This window comes from Lynx rufus, unplaced genomic scaffold (genome assembly GCF_022079265.1).
Source record: "Lynx rufus isolate CCGP_SWC_20201006 ecotype Redwood Valley unplaced genomic scaffold, mLynRuf1.p SCAF_9, whole genome shotgun sequence".
Lineage (NCBI taxonomy): Eukaryota > Metazoa > Chordata > Mammalia > Carnivora > Felidae > Lynx > Lynx rufus.
In genome coordinates this window covers 42,676,281-42,696,732 of record NW_025814897.1, presented here as the reverse complement: position 1 = coordinate 42,696,732, position 20,452 = coordinate 42,676,281, and positions in this window count along the sequence as shown.

Genomic DNA, 20,452 nt, shown 5'->3' with positions numbered 1-20,452 from the left:
TGTAAAACTTCGAAATGGGAGCAAAGGCTTTCTCTACACTTTAATAGCTTGTAGCATATTTGAAATTTCATCTGAATGGAAAAATTCATTTCAAACATAAAGTTTTGTGGTTTCATAGCACTGTTCAAGCTGTGGAGTCATTAAGAAATATATTCAGCATTAACAATAAATCATTTGAAATAAAGGCAACCATTATGAATGCTTTCTCCCTTCCTGATGGATAGTGGTTTGGGGGATAAGTGCCCCAGAATCATTATTCTTAGAAGAAAAATAATACATTTATTAATAAAGTAAGACTCAAAAGCCTCATTTAAAGATTTCTAGTTACTCAATTTTCTGAGAGAACAAAAGCATTTTGTCATTTTAAAAACAAGGAAATGGATATATGTGTTAAGTGATTTATCCCAGGTCTGACTGAAAGATTCAGGATTAGCTTCTATTTTTGCTTTGTCCATTTCTTGCCTAATTCTCAGGTGGTACTCCATAATATATTTAAAGGAGGTGTGGCCAGATGCGTTTCCATGATGCATATCCTTTTACCTATTAATCTGAGACATTCTCTTGAGTATTATCATCTTGGTCTTTTAGGAACAATAGTGATTTAGGAAGAGAGCCATTGAAAATTAAAGTTCACAATCGCTGATAATCCTGATGAGCTCAATATGACATCCCTTTGTTTGAAATTTTAAAACAAGCTATTCTGAATTACTTCAAACTATGACACATACTTGAAATGCTGAAACTGATAGGAAAGCTGGAAGAATTAAAAAAAAACCTTCCCACAAAGAGATATTATTTGGGAAAAATTGGGAAACTACTTATGATTTAACATGCATGGGTAAGGATAAGGATAAAGGTAGGAAGAAAATAGAAGAATTGTAAAGACTGGTAAGTTTTACAAAAGAAAGTTCCACAGATAAAGATATTATAAATCCATGATTTATCCTATGTTTGAGTTTCTAATTCACATACCATTAGTTTGTTCTATTATGTGTGTGTTAGGCATTTATTTCAGGTTTCAGAAGTAGATTCATCAATAAGATCCTCTTGAATTTTACCATTTTCTATTTCACCTCTGAAACCTCACTTTTTGCTGATAACACCTGTGCTTCAGGCTCGAAACAGAAATAAACTCATCTACATTTGCTTTCTAATTAAAATTTAAATAGAAGGCAAATTCATGAATGTAATCTTCAACACCCCCTGGAAAATGCATTAGTTGTTCTTGGGCTCTTAGTATCATTATCCATGTTTTGAACAGAAATTCTAAATACAAACCAATGAAGTTGTCAACAGCTATTCTGCCTCTTTCATCTAAAATCACTGGTTAATTATCGATGTATTTATTGAACACCTACACTAGGCCTAATGTTGACCTTAGTATTATGTGCAGGAAACAGTTGTCTATATATTTACATGGCCATGCCACCTCATGTGCCAGACTTGTCCTGACTCTTACTGATGTGTTTCCTTCAGTCATACTTAACCTTTCTCCTGTTTCTACCTTCAATCCCTAGTAAATTTAAGCCCTTAGAAATAGATTATTATTCAAGAAACATCAGTTTACTTCTGAAATTTTCCCGGGATTCTTATTCTCTACAGTGTGAATCTCTTTTAGTTAGGGATACAAAACTATAGCATGAAGTTAGGAGTGGGCAACAGGAAGGCTGAGCAAGGAATCCATGTTCTTTGCTCTTCATTTTATCTTAATGGGGCACAATGTCCTCAGGGCTTTTTTTATTGTCATGCTGAGGACGGCACCACTGTCAAGGTAGGGGAAGTAACAGGCAAAGATGCTGGTATCTCTACAGTACTTAACTAAACATCACCCTGCATTCCATGGCAGTTTCAAATATATTGTGCATGTTTATTAATGCATAAAACACGTCGTAGAAATATAATCCTAAAGCAAATCTTTAACCTTTAAATGCACAATAGTTTACGTACATTTTAGTATTAAGTTTTCTAATACCATATAGATAGAATATATTTTATTTTGCTTGTAATTTTAATATGAGTTGTTCACCTTTAGAAAAAGCACAGCATGGGCAGCAATGTCAGTTTTGGGTATTTGAGTCATCGATGTAACCATCAATTTGAATTTATGGCTGATTCATTAATATTCATTTTATCTAAATGAACAAGCATATGGTCATATCACTACATTTTCTAATGTAGCTATGCCAAGGCATTTACATATTGAATGGCAATTATAATCAAATTTTTTATTACTTTTGTCAATTACTGTTAGGACATTATATTGATTTTTAAGTAATACGAATAAGTGTTTAATATTCTTTGTGAATTCCATTAGAATACTAAAGGGCACTTTATATCACAAATTTATTAAAGACAGACATTGGGCCTGTTACAATTAAGAATCATAGTTCTATTTTATAAGAAGTATGCAAGAATAAAGACCAAAAACAATTGTCCCCATCATAAGGGACCTTATTCAAGTCAGAATACTGAATAGAAGATCCAAAACAAATCAAAGCAAAGAGACCAAATATCACTTCAACTCAACTGGAATCAGGTTGCAAAAGTGGTTTCAAGTGACTGGCCAGTTAACTCAAAGGACAATTAGTTCTAAGAATGGGAAAAGAAGAGAGTAAGGATTAAAACAGGCAAAATCTGAAGGAGTCTTTAGTTGAGTGGGAGAGAGGGTGCTCCTTGTGGTGAGGGGGAGGCCAGGCAAGAATATTGTTTGGAAAATCCCAACTGACCTGTTCCAAGTTCCTGATTTGGTGTTTTCATTTATGGGGACCTTAGTAATGTAAAATGAGATTTCAAAATTGAACAAGCAAGCCCAGCTAAGAAAATATCTTTTAAAAAAGGGTTGGGAGGCCATAAGGGAAGAAGAATTCATGCAAGTCCTTGTCAGAGGAACCATGAACTTTTTGCCAGATGCTAGCCCTCAGTTTGGACTTAACTCCCTCCTCACCTTGATAAAGGAATCATTTGCATTCTTCACTTCAAAAGGAGCCAACCATTGCAAGTTTCAATCCTTCATTTGCATATTAACCCAACCAATTCCCCATTAACCTAGTTTCAATTCCTGTTTTGCACAGAAGACCAAAATAAGAAGGGCACTCATGACTTTCATCTTTGTAATTCCCCTCCACCCCCTCCCCCGTTATCTTCCTCTTAACAGGAGTTAGGTTTCTACATAAATCTGTGTTTCCTGAATTGCAATTATAATTGCCAACATAAGCACCCATTTGCTTAGATTTTCTGTGAATTCTTTCTTGATCAACAGTAACAAGACTGCTCTGGCACATCCCAATTTATTTCATCTCACATTCTCTCTTGCACTTTGTTTCCATGAGCTCTTATTTCTTGGTTTTCCTCTCTGAATGTCTGGCCCCCTGCACTGCCTTCCTTTAGTCTGTCATTCTCACATGGATGTGCAAATCCTGGGATGCTTTTTATCGCAGCTTCCTGTATCTACCCATGCCTGTTGTACTGCTCTCTCCAAACTACATTTCTGAGGATGCAGAATCAGTGAAGTCCATGTGTTTGCTGAACCCCCACCTGGCACAGACTTTCATTTCAAACATTGTCAAGTACCCCTGAACCAACCCTTCATTGTTTCTTGCTGTTCTAGGTTCAGTGCTGTCACACATATGAGGAGGGGAAAATAGGTCTTGTGAAAGAGGATTCACTCTTTCAGGTTGTTTAGATAGTTTGTAGAGGCTGGTTTTAGGCAACAAACTTGAACAGTGGAAACCTGAGTATGGTAGAAGGGCCCACAGTGATCCTACCTCCCTGGCTGAATATAAACAGGCCCATTAGGTGATCTACCTGAAGGTTTCCATAAGCAATAGATGACCAATGGGTTACTTATACCTGAATACAGGTACCAAAAAAGGAAAATTCCATACATTCCCATACCTCTTCACTTTCCCCCTTTAACTACAGTCCCACCCCACTCCAATGCCTCATTGCAGAGAGTCTCTCCTTTGCTGTTCTGCCCAACCCCTCCCTTGAGGTGTATTCAATAAACTTTTATCTTCTTTGTTCTGACTTGGGTAGATCCTTTCACCACAAGCACCACTGGCCCCCACCTGATCAGGTCACCCCGCATTTTGTGCACCCCCATCCAATCAAGAGACCCCACATCTCTTAGCTGATGATTGTCTTAGTACAATAAATGGGAGATTTTGTTTCACTTTTAAGACCTCTAACAATATGCAGAGCCCATGGAAAATTCTTAGCAGAAGATATTATCTAAACATTGTCATCTGACAAAAAGTGAGAGTACCGAACGATTACATGGGTTGGAAAACTTTACTTTAAAGAACTAAATAGGGGTGCTTGAGAGGCTCAGTCCAACTCTTGATTTTGGCTCAGGTCATGATCTCACAGTTTGTGGGAATGAGTCCTGTGTTGGGCTCCAAGCTGAACATGGAGCCTGCTTAAGGTGTTTCCTCTTTCTCTCTCTTTCTCCCTCTGTCCCTCTCTCCCACTCCCATTCTCTCTAAAATAAAAAAAAAAATTAAAAAGGACTAAATAGTAAATATTTTAAGCTTTCGGGCCAGATAGTGTTTGTCAGAGCTACTCAATATTGCCACTTAGTGTAAAACCAGCTCTAGGCAAGGCATAAACAAATGAATATAGCTATTTTCCAATATCTATCAGATATAGATAGTGGTGTTTTTTTTTTTTTTTTTCAGAAAAACAGGAGGTTGGATGCATTTGGCCCTTAGGCGATAGTTTGCTAACTCTGGACTATTACATTGGTAGCTCTAAATGGCTCAGAATTAATTTGAACTTAAATGTATCACTTTTTTTTCTTTCTGTTTAGTCTGTGCCTAACATGTTTCCAGTGTAAAACTACCACTTTACCAAGTTAAATTGAATTCCATCTCATATAAAATAGTTTGTAATAAATACTAATATATTTACGGTGTAAGATATATAGATAGATAGATAGATATGTAAATTGTTAAGCCCTGCCAAAATTCTTCACACAGTAATGATGAATGATAAAGCTCAAAATTGGGATGGAGCTGTTAGTCACTGCTGCAAGGGGGAAATCCTATCCTTTTTCTTATCCCTTTTTATTAACTACTTAAAATGTTTTCTAGTAGTTACACTGTTCAATCAAAGTGCCATTTTCTAAACAGTGAGAGTTAATTTAACAAACATCAATGTCCTACACACTTAAAGGAATGAAAACTTCAAAAATACAGATGAATAAAAGACTATATTGGAAGGATATTTACCTAGCCACTAATATCACCATTATCTATTCTTGATCTGGCCAAGAAGTGTGTGTGTGTGTGTGTGTGTGTGTGTGTGTGCACGCGTGTGCATGTGCAAGTACGCGCCTGTGTGTTTCTCAAAACAAATGGCTTCCTAAGTCTTTTACAATTAATCATAATTTTCCACATGGCAAATTGAAGTTATTGTTATCAATAACTTCAGTTATTCAATCCAATCAGTGTCTGAAAAATGTACCTATACTAAATTTAATTCTCACTTAACATTTCTCTTTGGATGACTTCTACTTTAGAATTTTTGCCCAAAGTGTCACAGGTTAACATTTAAGAAATTTAAAATCAGCCATAAAAAAAGAAGGGAATCCTCCATTGTGACAACATGAATGGAACTTGAGGGCATTATGCTAAGTAAAATAACTCAGACAGAGAAAGACAAACAGTTATGATTTCACTTATATGTAGAATATACAAAAAAAAATACTCATAGAAATAGAGATCTGATTTGTGTTTGCAAGGAGTGAGAAGATGGGTAAAAGTGGTCAAAAGTACAAACTTCCAGTTATAAGATAAGCTCTGGGGATGTCACGTAGATTATGGTGGTTAACAATACTATATTTGGATACTTGCAAGTTGCTAAGAGAGTAGATCTCAAAAGTTCTCATCACAGTGAAAATAGAATTTGTCATTTGTGAGGTGGTAGATGTTAACTAAATTTATTGCAGTAATCATTTTGAAATATATACAAATATCAACTCATTATGTTGTATACCTTAAACTTTACATGGTATGTGTCAATTACACCTCAGTAAAACTGGAAAAAAATAAAATCAAAGAAGAATAAAAAAAAAGTCTTTTCAGGATTTTAAATATGGTGTTTAGGAGATGGAATTCTGAGAGAAAAACTGCCTAAGACCAAATAGTTGAAGAGTGGGTTAGTCAAGTTTCTAATGTTATACTCTTCACATTTACTTCCCTAGAAAGAAAGACAAACTGTCATTTTTCAGGACTGATACAGAAAGTTTCCATCTTGGGGAGCCTGGATGGCTCAGCTAGTTGAGCATCTGACTTTGGCTCAGGTTGTGATCTTGTGGTTTGTGAGTTCAAGCCCCACATTGGGCTTGCTGTTGTCAGAGCAGAGCCCACTATGGATCCTGTCTTCCTCTCTCTGTCCCTTCCCTGCTCACACTGTCTCTCGAAAATAAAAATAAACATTAAAAAAATACATTAAAAAAAGAAATTTTCATGTTGCTCTTTTCTGATAGTATCTTATCTCTATCAACTTGTTATTTCACTCGCTCATCTATTTAACAAATATTTAATGAGGGCTTTCTACTACAAGCAATGCCTGGTTATACAAAGGTAAACAGTTATGATTCTTGCTCTTAAGGAGTCTCCAGGCTGATAAAAGAGCCAGAGCAAACAGCTAAATGCAGAATTATAGTTATTTAAAGCACAATCAGTTGTATGTGCAAATTTAACAGGGTCCTGAGTAGTACAGTATGAGCGGCACACCTCCAAGGGAGAGCTATGCCTCTTTCATTATACATACATACATACTCAGGTCTAAAGGTGTCATTCACATAGAATGCAAGGGGGTCAGAATCCCTGGAATTGACAAGGATATGATCCTGGTAGCAAGACAGGTTGTAAAGGACAGTGTTTGTTTTGAGGAAATTATTAAAAAAAGGTAGAGGGATCAATATGATTAGAGCTAACCTGTGGCATGTAAAGCGGTAGTAAGAATCCTAATTAACTTAAAGTCACAGTAAGAATTTTGTATTTAATTCTTAGGGAAAAGGGAAATGACTGAAGAAAGAGTAGTATAATCACACATGTTTTCAGAAGCAATTCTGCATACTTTATACTGAGTCAAAGGGAAGTGCTAAGAGACCATTCAGGAAACTGTATCAATAAACCAGAACAGTGGTAGTAGATATGAAGAAAACTCTGAGATATATTTTAGAGAAAGAATGGACAGGATTTTGTATTCATTTATGCAATACACACTTAGTGAATACACAAAATGCAATTAGGTCCCTATAAGGGAAGCTAAATGAGATATAATTAAAAACTTCCAAACTATCTAAACAGACTTGTATAATAATGCTGAATAATTTTGGCCTGAATTGGAATTTTCATTGTCATTCAAATTAACTTATCCCCTTATTAAACAAACAAACAAACAAACAAAAGATGAGGTGCTGAAAGAGTCATAGCAAAAATAAAATCCTCTTTGGAGGAGGAGCCAAGATGGCAGAACAGCATGGAAGTTTACTGTGTGTCTCACATCCATGAAATACAGCCAGCCAACACTAAACCATCCTACACACCTAGAAAACTGATTGGAGGATTAACACAACAATATGCACAACCTGAACCACAGAATTCAACAGGTTCATGGTGTGGAGAGGTGAACTTGGGGAGAGAAAAGCCAGCAGTGGGCAGGGAGCTGCCTTTGCAGGCAGAGAGAGGACAGAAATTGGGGTAGGGGGAGAGTATGGGAAAAGCACCCTCCCAAAAATCAGCTGGAGAGAAAGTGGAAAATTGGAAACAGCCATAGGTACTAAACTAAAAAGGGAGAAAGGAGAAAGGAGAGGGTTTAAATTCCATTAAGACTGTAAACAATGGGGGCGCCTGGGTGGCGCAGTCGGTTAAGCGTCCGATTTCAGCCAGGTCACGATCTCACGGTCCGTGAGTTCGAGCCCCGCGTCAGGCTCTGGGCTGATGGCTCGGAGCCTGGAGCCTGTTTCCGATTCTGTGTCTCCCTCTCTCTCTGCCCCTCCCCCGTTCATGCTCTGTCTCTCTCTGTCCCAAAAATAAATAAACGTTGAAAAAAAAAAAATTAAAAAAAAAAAAAAAAAAAAAAAAAAAGACTGTAAACAATGGGAGCGCAAAGTCTGCAACTCTGTGGCTCTATACCTGGTGGTGCTCTGGTGGAAAGAGTAAATCCCCAGGAACAGAGTGGGGTCCAGGAGGTTCTCAGACCACACAGGGAAAAGCAGTTCCACTGCTGGAAGGACATCTGGTAGAGACTGTTGAGGCCACCTGGTCCCAGCAGACCCCAGAAAATGGCCACATTTGCTGGTGCTAGAACAAGGTCGTTAAGGGTGAAGCCTAGTGCTAGACGTGTGTTGTGATTTTCCATAATCCCTGAAATGCTGCTGCTACACTATCTCACGAACATTTCCTGGGGCGGGCTGGCACCTGGCAGCAGCAGGGTCCAGCAGGTGTTCCTGGGTGCAGCTGGCATTTGGCCGTTGCTCAGTGAGACCCTCCCAGAGAGAGGGAGAATGGGTCAAAGTCCTGGAAGATGGCGGTGTAGGAGGACGCTGGGCTCACCACATGTCCTGCTGATCACTTGGATTCCACAGACACCTGCCTAAATAACCCAGAAAACCGCCAGAAGACTAGCAGAATGGAGTCACCAGAGCCAAGCGCAGACGAGAGGCCCATGGAAGAGGGTAGGAAGGGCGGTGAGGCGATGCACGCTCCACGGACTGGCAGGAGGGAGCCGGGGTGGAGGGGTGGCCCGCCGGCAAAGCAGAGCCCCCGAGTTTGGCTTGCAAAAGCGGAGGGGCCTGATGGAGTGTGGTCCGACAGCAAGCAGGACTTGACATCTAGAAGGTTATAAGCTAACAGCTCTGCTCACAGAATGGGAGGGCTGGAGGACAATAGGAGGGAGAGTTGTTGAACCCTGGATGACAGAACTCAGCTAGGAGGGGAACAAAGGCGCTTGCCAGCGCCTTCTCCCTCGCCCATTCCCCAGCCAAAATCCCAAAGGGAACCAGTTCCTGCCAGGGAACTTGCTTGCACCACGCAAATACCCAAAGCTGTGCTTTTGCGGATCCATCCCTCTGGCGGGTCTGACTCCCTCCTGGTGCCACAGGGCCCCTCCCGAGGCGGAACTCCAAAGGAAAAGAGAGCTGAGCCTGCCCCTCCCACTCCTGTGGCCCTTGCAGATCCACCCCAGCTAATATGCTAGATCCCCAGCACCACAAGCCTGGCAGTGTGCAAGTAGCCCAGATGGGCCATGCCACCCCACAGTGAATCCCGCCCCTAGGAGAGGGGAAGAGAAGGTACACACCAGTCTGACTGTGGCCCCAGCGGTGGGCTGGGGGCAGACATCAGGTCTGTGGCCCCGCCCACCAACGCAAGTTATTCAAGACAGCACAGGGGAGTGCCCCACAGTTCCACACCACTCCAGGGACTATCCAAAATGACAAAACAGAAGAATTCCCTTCAGAAAAACGTCCAGGAAATAACAACAGCTAACAAACTGATCAAAAATGATTTAAACAATATAACAGAAAGTGAATTTAGAATAATAGTCATAAAATTAATCGCTGGGCTTGAAAACAGTATAAAGGACAGCAGAGAATCTCTTGCTACAGAGATCAAGGGACTAAAGAACAGCCAGGAGGAGCTAAAAAATGCAATCAATGAGCTGCAAAATAAAATGGAGACAACTACAGCTCGGATTGAAGAGGCAGAGGAGAGAATAGGTGAACTAGAAGATAAAATTATGCAAAAAGAAGAAGCTAAGAAAAAGAGAGAGAAAAAAATCCAGGAGTATGAGGGGAAAATTAGAGAACTAAGTGAGGCACTAAAGAGAAATAATCTACGCATAATTGGTATTCCAGAGGAGGAAGAGAAAGGGAAAGGTGCTGAAGGTGTACTTGAAGAAATAATAGCTGAGAACTTCCCAGATCTGGAGAAGGAAAAAAGGCATTGAAATCCAAGAGGCACAGAGAACTCCCTTCAGACGTAACTTGAATCGATCTTCTGCACGACACATCATAGTGAAACTGGCAAAATACAGGATAAAGACAAAATTCTGAAAGCAGCTAGGGATAAACGTGCTCTAACATATAAAGGGAGACCTATAAGACTCATGACCGATCTCTCTACTGAAGCTTGGCAGGTCAGAAAGGCATGGCAGGAGATCTTCAATGTGATGAACAGAAAAAATATGCAGCCGAGAATCCTTTATCCAGCAAGTCTGTCATTTAGAATAGAAGGAGAGATAAAGGTCTTCCCAAACAAACAAAAACTGAAGGAACTCATCACCAGTAAACCAGCCCTACAAGAGATCCTAAGGGGGATCCTGTGAGACAAAGTACCAGAGACATCACTACAAGCATGAGACCTACGGACATCACAGTGATTCTAAACCCATATCTTTCTATAATAACACTGAATGTAAATGGACTAAATGCAGCAACCAAAAGACATAGGGTATCAGAATGGATAAAAAAACAAGACCCATCTATTTGCTGTCTACAAGAGACTCATTTTAGACCTGAGGACACCTTCAGATTGAGAATGAGGGGATGGAGAACTATTTGTCATGCTACTGGAAGTCAAAAGAAAGCTGAGTAGCCATACTTATATCAGACAAACTAGACTTTAAATTAAAGGCTGTAAAAAGAGATGAAGAAGAGCATTATATAATAATCACAGAGTCTATCCATCAGGAAGAGCTAACAATTATAAATGTCTATGCACTGAATACAGGAGCCCCCAAATATATAAAACAATTACTCACAAACATAAGCAACCTTATTGACAAGAATGTGGTAATTGCAGGGGACTTTAACACTCCACTTACAGAAATGGATAGATCATCTAGACACACGGTCAATAAAGAAACAAGGGCCCTGAATGATACATTGGATCAGACGGACTTGACAGATATATTTAGAACTCTGCATCCCAAATCAACAGAATATACTTTCTTCTCGGGTGCACATGGAACATTCTCCAAGATAGATCACATACTGGGTCACAAAAAAGCCCTTCATAAGTATACAAGAATTGAAATCATACCATGCATACTTTCAGACCACAATGCTATGAAGCTTGAAATCAACCATAGGAAAAAGTCTGGAAAACCTCCAAAAGCATGGAGGTTAAAGAACACTCTACTAAAGAATGAATGGGTCAACCAGGCAATTAGAGAAGAAATTAAAAAATATATGGAAACAAACGAAAATGAAAATACAACAATCCAAACGCTTTGGGACGCAGCGAAGGCAGTCCTGAGAGGAAAATACATTGCAATCCAGGCCTATCTCAAGAAACAAGAAAAATCCCAAATACAAAACTAACAGCACACCTAAAGGAAATAGAAGCAGAACAGCAAAGACAGCCTAAACCCAGCAGAAGAAGAGAAATAATAAAGATCAGAGCAGAAATAAACAATATAGAATCTAAAAAAACTGTAGAGCAGATCAACGAAACCAAGAGTTGGTTTTTTGAAAAAATAAACAAAATTGACAAACCTCTAGCCAGGCTTCTCAAAAAGAAAAGGGAGATGACCCAAAGAGATAAAATCATTAATGAAAATGGAATTATTACAACCAATCCCTCAGAGATACAAACAATTATCAGGGAATACTATGAAAAATTATATGCCAACAAACTGGACAACCTGGAAGAAATGGACAAATTCCTAAACACCCACACGCTTCCAAAACTCAATCAGGAAGAAATAGAAAGCTTGAACAGACCCATAACCAGCAAAGAAATTGAATCAGTCATCAAAATACTCCCAACAAATAAGAGTGCATGACCAGATGGCTTCCCAGGGGAGTTCTGCCAACATTTAAGCAGAGATAATACCTATCCTTCTCAAGCTATTCCAAAAAATAGAAAGAGAAGGAAAACTTCCAGACTCATTCTATGAAGCCAGTATTACTTTAATTCCTAAACCAGACAGAGACCCAGTAAAAAAAGAGAACTACAGGCCAATATCCCTGATGAATATGGATGCAAAAATTCTCAGTAAGATACTAGCAAATCGAATTCAACAGCATATAAAAAGAATTATTCACCATGATCAAGTGGGATTCATTCCTGGGATGCAGGGCTGGTTCAACATTCGCAAATCAATGTGATACATCACATTAATAAAAGAAAAGATAAGAACCATATGATCCTGTCAATCAATGCAGAAAAAGCATTTGACAAAATTTAGCATCCTTTCTTAATAAAAACCCTTGAGAAAGTCGGGATAGAAGGAACATACTTAAAGATCATAAAAGCCATTTATGAAAAGTCCACAGCTAACATCATCTACAATGGGGAATAACTGAGAGCTTTTTCCCTGAGATCAGGAACACGACAGGGATGTGCACTCTCACCGCTGTTGTTTAACATAGTGTTGGAAGTGCTAGCATCAGCAATCAGACAAAAAAAGGAAATCAAAGGCATCAAAATTGGCAAAGATGAAGTCAAGCTTTCCCTTTTTTGCAGATGACATGATAATATACATGGAGAACCCGAAAGACTCCACCAGAAGTCTGCTAGAACTGATACATGAATTCAGCAAAGGTCAGGATACCAAATCAATGTACAGAAATCAGTTGCATTCTTATACAGTAATAATGAAGCAACACAAAGACAAATAAAGAAACTGATCCCATTCACAATTGCACCAAGAAGCATAAAGTACCTAGGAATAAATCTAACCAAAGATGTAAAATATCTGTATGCTGAAAACTATAGAAAGCTTATGAAGGAAATTGAAGAAGATACAAAGAAATGGAAAAACATTCCGTGGTCATGGGTTGGAAGAATAAAAATTGTCAAAATGTCAATACTACCCAAAGCTATCTACACATTCAATGCAATCCCAATCAAAATTGCACCAGCATTCTTCTTGAAACTAGGACAAGCAATCCTAAAATTCATACGGAACCACAAAAGGCCCTGAATAGCCAAAGTAATTTTGAAGAAGACCAAAGCAGGAGGCATCACAATCCCAGACTTTAGCCTCTACTACAAAGCTGTAATCATCAAGACAGCATGGTATTGGCACAAAAACAGACACATAGACCACTGGAATAGAATAGAAACCCCAGAACTAGACCCACAAACGTATGGCCAACTCATCTTTGACAAAGCAGGGAAGAATATCCAATGGAAAAAAGACAGTCTCTTTAACAAATGGTACTGGGAGAACTGGACAGCAACATGCAGAAGGTTGAAACTAGACCACTTTCTCACACCATTCACAAAAATAAACTCAAAATGGTTAAAGGACCTAAATGTGAGACAGGAAACCATCAAAACCCTAGAGGAGAAAGCAGGAAAAGACCTCTCTGACCTCAGCCGTAGCAATTTCTTACTTGACACATCCCCCAAGGCAAGGGAATTAAAAGCAAAAATGAACTACTGGGACCTTATGAAGATAAAAAGCTTCTGCACAGCAAAGGAATCAACCAACAAAACTAAACGGCAACCAACGGAATGGGAAAAGATATTTGCAAATGACATATCGGACAAAGGGCTAGTATCCAAAATCTATAAAGAGCTCATCAAAATCCACACCTGAAAAGCAAATAACCCAGTGAAGAAATGGGCAGAAAACATGAATAGACACTTCTCTAAAGAAGACATCCGGATGGCCAACAGACACATGAAAAGATGCTCAACATCGCTCCTCATCAGGGAAATACAAATCAAAACCACATTCAGATATCACCTCACGCCAGTCAGAGTGGCCAAAATAAACAAATCAGGAGACTATAGATGCTGAAGAGGATGTGCAGAAACGGGAACCCTCTTGCACTGTTGGTGGGAATGCAAATTGGTGCAGCCACTCTGGAAAACAGTGTGGAGGTTCCTCAAAAAATTAAAAATAGACCTACCCTATGACCCAGCAATAGCACTGCTAGGAATTTACCCAAGGGATACAGGAGTACTGATGCATAGGGGCACTTGTACCCCAATGTTTACAGCAGCACTCTCAACAATAGCCAAATTATGGAAAGAGCCTAAATGCCCATCAACTGAGGAATGGATAAAGAAACTGTGGTTTATATACACAATGGAGTACTACGTGGCAAGGAGAAAGAATGAAATATGGCCCTTTGTAGCAACATGGATGGAACTGGAGAGTGTGATGCTAAGTGAAATAAGCCATACAGAGAAGACAGATACCATATGGTTGCACTCTTATGTGGATCCTGAGAAACTTAACAGAAACCCATGCGGGAGGGGAAGGAAAAAAAAAGAGGTTAGAGTGGAAGACAGCCAAAGCATAAGAGACTCTTAAAAACTGAGAACAAACTGAGGGTTGAAGGGGTGTGGGAGGGAGGGAAGGGTGGGTGATGGGTATTGAGGAGGGCACCTTTTGGGATGAGCACTGGGTGTTGTATAGAAACCAATTTGACAATAAACTTCATATATTGAAAAAAAATAAAAAAAATAAAAAAATAAAAATATATACTTTTCATATTCAAAAAAAACAAAAACAAAAACAAAAAACAAAAGCACAGGCCTTTCAGAAGTAAGGGGCCAGGGAAAACAGCTGCATATGAGACAAAACTCGGGATCGAGGTATTGCCTCAAGCTTGGTCATGGACAGTGAAGAAGCAGGGAGTGGACAAAAGCTGAAGACAGAAGACAGGTGCATGATTGCTGATCTGAGAGAATAGAGTTACCATACTAGAGACTGGGTAGCTGGGTGATGCCATTTTCACTGCTCCCGCGCATGTGCATAGGCACCTAGGAGCACTGCAACAATTCACCTTAGCATGCTAGCAGCACCATCTGGTGGACAACAGAGCTGTTACACTGAGCCCTGCCCAACTGGGCCAACCTCGCTCTTTAAGGTCACAAGTCTCAATGCCTACTTAGTTTATGGACTATAAAGTGCTACATAGTCTGACTCCTAGGGGAAAACGAAGTAATTTCAATCATATTTCTATCTCTTAACGGGTCCATCTATTCAATTTTCTTTCTTTTTTTTAGTTTTTTCTTTTTTTTCCCTTTTACACTAATCTTTCTCTTGAATAGAGAAAGAGAAAAAATTCATTTTTATTTTCAATTTTTATTAAAAATATTTTATAAAATTTTTTATTATATTTTTTACTTCTGTGTAAATTTTTTCAAATTCTATTTTACACCCATCATCTCATCTTAGTGTACTTCAGTGTATTCATTTTTTCAAATTCTCAAATGATTTCCTTCCCCCCTGTTTTTTTCTCTGTCAAACCACTTTCAACACCCAGACCAAAACACACCTAGGATTTAGCATCATTTAATCAATTTGTGTGTGTGGTGTGTGTGTGTGTGTGTGTGTGTGTGTGTGTTAGTTTTAATATTTATTCAATTTTATTTTTTAATTTTAATTTTTCTACCTCATTAATTCCTTTTCTCCCTTCAAAATGACAAAACTAAGGAATTCATCCCAAAAGAAAGAGCATGAAGAAATGACAGCCAGGGCTTTAACCAACACAGATACAAGCAAGATGACTGAACCAGAATTTAGAATCACATTAATAAGAATACTAGCTGGAGTCGAAAATAGATTAGAATCCCTTTCTGCAGAGATAAAAGAAGTAAAAACTAGTCAGAATGAAATTAAAAATGCTATAACGGAGCTGCAATCATGGATGGATGCAGCAGCGGCAAGGATGGATGAAGCAGAACAGAGAATCAGTGATACAGAGGACATTCTTAGAGAGAATAATGAAGCAGAAAAGAGGAGGGAAATTAATGTAAAAGAGCACGATTTAAGAATTAGAGAAATCAGTGACTCATTAAAAAGGAACAACATCAGAATCATAGAGATCCCAGAAAAAGAAGAGAAAGAAATAGGGGTAGAAGGGTTATGTGAGCAAATCATAGTGGAAAACTTTCCTAACCTGGGGAAAGACACAGACATCAAACTCCAGGAAGCACAGAGGACTCCCATTAGATTCAACAAAAACCGACCATCAAAAGGCATATCATAGTCAAATTCACAAAATACTCAGGCGAGGAAAGAATTATGAAAATAGTAAGGGGAAAAAAGTCCTTAACCTACAAGGAATTTGTACTACCAAAAACTGAAACACGAAGAAATAGAAAATTTGAACAGACCCATAATCAGTAAGGAAATATAATTAGTAATCAAAAATCTGCCAAAAAACAAGAGTCCAGGGCCAGATGGCTTTCCAGGGGAATTCTACCAAATATTTAAGGAAGAGTTAACACCTATTCTCTTGAAGCTGTTCCAAAAAATTAGAAGCAAAAGGAAAACTTTCAAACTCTAGCTATGAAGCCAGCGTTACCTTGATTCCAAAACCAGAGACACCACTAAAAAGGAGAACTATACACCAATTTCCCTGATGAACATGGATGCAAAAATCCTCAATAAGATCCTAGCCAACTGGATCCAACAATACATTAAAAAAAATTATTCACCACGACCAAGTGGGATTTATACCTGGGATGCAGGGCTGGTTCAATAGCCACAAAACAATTAATGTGATTCATCACATCAATAAAAGAAAGGACAAGAACCATATGATCCTCTCAATAGATACAGAGAAAGCATTTGACCAAATACAGCATCTTTTCTTTATAAAAAACCCTCAAGAAAGTAGGGATAGAAGGAGCATACCTTGAGTCATAAAAGTCATATATGAATGACTCAATGCTAATATCATCCTCAATGGGGAAAAACTGAAAGCTCTCCCCCTAAGGTCAGGAACAAGACAGGGATGTCCACTCTTGTTACTGTTACTGAACATAGTTTTGGAAGTCTTAGCCTCTGCCATCAGACAAGACAAAGAAATAAAAGGCATCCAAATCCGCCAGGAGGAGGTCAAACTTTCACTCTTCACAGATGACATGATACTCGATATGGAAAACCCAAAAGATTCCACCAAAAAAACTGCTAGAACTAATCCATGAATTCAGCAAAGTTTCAGGATATAAAATCAAAGCCCAGATGTTGGTTGCATTCCTATACACCAACAATGAAGTGAAAGAAAGAGAAATCAAGGAATCAATCCCATTTACAATAGCACAAAAAAACCATAAAATACCTAGGAATAAATCTAATCAAAGAGGTGAAAAATCTATACGCTGAAAACTATAGAAAGCTTATGAAAGAAATTGAAGAAGACACAAAATTGGAAAAAGATTTCGTGCTCTTGGATAGGAAGAATATTGTTAAAATGTTGATACTACCCAAAGCAATCCACACATTCAATGCAATCCCTATCAAAGTAACACCAGAATTCTTCCAGAGCTAGAACAAATAATCCTAAAATTTGTATGGAACCAGAAAAGACCCTGAACAGCTAAAGCAATCTTGAAAAAGAAAACCAAAGCAGGAGGCATCACAATCCCAGACTTCAAGCTGTATTACAAAGTTGTAATCAGCAGGACAGTATGGTACTGGCTTAAGAGCAGACACCCAGATCAATGGAACAGAATAGAAAACCCAGAAATTGACCCACAAATGTATGGCCAACTAATCTTTGACAAAGCAGGAAAAAATATCCAATGGAATAAAGACAGTCTCTTCAGCAAGTGGTGCTGGGAAAACTGGACAGTGACACGCAGAAGAATGAACCTGGACCACGTTCTTCCACCATATGCAAAAATAAACTCAAAATCGATTAAAGACCTCAATGTAAGACAGGAAGCCATCAAAATCTTCAAAGAGAAAGCAGGCAAAAAGCTCTTTGATCTTGGCCGCAACAACTTCTTACTCAACACATCTCCAGAGGCAAGGGAAACAAAAGCAAAAATGAACTACTGAGACCTCATCAAAATAAAAAGCTTCTGCACAGCAAAGGAAACAATCAGCAAAACAAAAGGCAACCGACAGAATGGGAGAAGATATTTAAACATAACATATCAGATAAAGGGTTAGTATCCAAAATCTATAAAGAATTTATCAAACTCAACACCCAAAAAACAAATAATCCAGAGAAGAAATGGGCAAAAGACATGAATAGACACTTCTCCAAGGAAGACATCCAGATGGCCAACAGACACATGAAAAAATGCTCCACATCACTCATCATCAGGGAAATACAAATCAAAACCACAATGAGATACCACCTGACACCTGTCAGAATGGCTAACATTAACAACTCAGGAACAACAGATGTTGGCGAGGATGTGAAGAAAGAAGTTCTCTTTTGCACTGTTGTTGGGAATGCAAGCTGGTGCAGCCACTCTGGAAAACAGTATGGAGGTTCCTCAAAAAACTAAAAATAAAACTACCCTACGATCGAGCAATTGCACTACTAGGCATTTATCCACGGGATACAGGTGTGCTGTTTTGAAGGGACACATGCACCTCCATGTTTATAGCAGCACTATCAACAATAGCCAAAATATGGAAAGAGCCCAAGTATCCATGGATGGACGAATGGATAAAGAAGATGTGTCTTATATACACAATGAAGTATTAGTCAGCAATCAAAAAGAATGAAATCTTGCCATTTGCAACTACGTGGATGGAGCTGGAGGGTATCATAATAAGCAAAATTAGTCAGAGAAAGACAAAAATCATATGACTTCACTCATATGAGGACTTTAAGAGATAAAACAGATGAACATAAGGGAAGGGAAACAAAAATAATATAAAAACAGGGAGGGGGACAAAAGAGAAGAGACTCATAAATATGGAGAAAACTGAGGGTTATGGGAGGGGTTGTAGGAGGGGGGATGGGCTAAATGGGTAAGGGGCATTAAGGAATCTACTCCTGAAATTGCACTATATGCTAACTAATTTGGATGTAAATTTCAAAAAAAAATAGAAAATAAAACAAGTTAAAGAAAAGAAGAAATAAAATTCTTTTAGTTCAGAACTGCCTTAAATCAGAATGAAGAGCTGCCTGAATTTAAACTATTGGTTTTAATAATATTCTCATTACTTATTGTTTCACAAATACTCTAGTGCAGAAAACACTTCATTAAAGTAGCTTTAATAGTAAACTAGACAATTGCCTAATCTTCTATGCCAACTGAATTTCATTACATATTCATTTATTATGTAGGCAATGTTTAGAATAACAAATACCAAGTCACTGCTTTGCATTTTGACATCCTCTGACAAACAGTAATAACAGTCAAAATGACCATTTTCTCAGCATCATGTAATCTATCCTAAGTGGCAATAATTTTTTTTAATGTTTATGATTTTTGAGAGAGAGTGACAGACAAAGCGTGATTGGGGGAAGGGCAGAGAGACACAGAATTTAAAGCAGGCTCCAGGCTCTAAGCTGTCAGTACATAGCCTGACAAGGGCTCAAACTCATGTACAGTGAGATCATGACTTGAGCCGAAGTTGGAAGCTTAACCAACTGAGCCACCCAAGCGCCCCATAAGTGGCAATAATTTTGTATAATACTATGGCTTTCTATAAAGCCAAATGTTATAGTAAATATTAGGATACATATATTTTATGTTTAAGCTTGAAATTTTTAAAGTAAATTTAGTATTTATTAATTTAACTTTAATATTTCTTTAATTTTACGCATTGAATACATTTATTTAGAAGTGATTTATGTTTACTTTTTAAAATGTAAACTCTTTTCTAAATACAGTTCTGAAAAGTAAATTCTGTCTATAGTTAGACAGTCTTTGCTTTCAAGTTTCCTTTAGAGAATAAGCCTTATTTCTTGTTAACAAAAGTGGATTCTACTCTCATTAGGAATAATATAAATTATTGTTCACGTTTTTGTGTTAGTTTATCATAGAAATGTTATCATACTCTTATTTGTGTATTAACGATCATAGTGTTAGAATCTCTTAGCAATGATACTAGCATTGAGATTTTAAAATCTAATGTAGCATAACAATCACATACCACCACTGAAGTGCTATAAACTTCTAGCTGTCTGAGTGTTTAACTTCTTTAGAGAGAGAAACCTGGTATTTCCATCATGTGAAGCCTTCACCAACAAGGCTATAACTGAGACTTAGTAGTCTTTGTCAGTTAGGTCTATATCCGAGTTCAAACTAACCCCCTTGAAATTTCTTCAAAGAGTTACAAGAAAATTCAAATATTATCTATAACATAATTTCTTAAGAAACAGAACAAGAAAATCCAGCAAAATTTAAAATAAAGTAACATTTGACAGCTTCATCCTATATACGTCCATTAAAATCCTACAGATGTCAATTTTTTAAAATAAATCCTACAAAGATGACATCAGTAAAATTGATTTTTTTGGGTGCAAATTAAATGAAAATCCATAGTATGGTTAAATACTTGATTAACTGCTGCTAAGAAAAGATTCTTATATAATTATTTCTTTAGAGTGCCTAGTGTCTCCTGGCATAAATTCCTCCACTCATTTTTGAGATTCTTTTCCTAATTTGTCTGGAATAATTCTCTTCTATACCACCATGCTTTCTCTTTAAAGTTCTTTAGCCAGCAATTGAACCACACTTCTTTCTCTGAGTCCCAGGATAGGATGTCAATTTTGGCA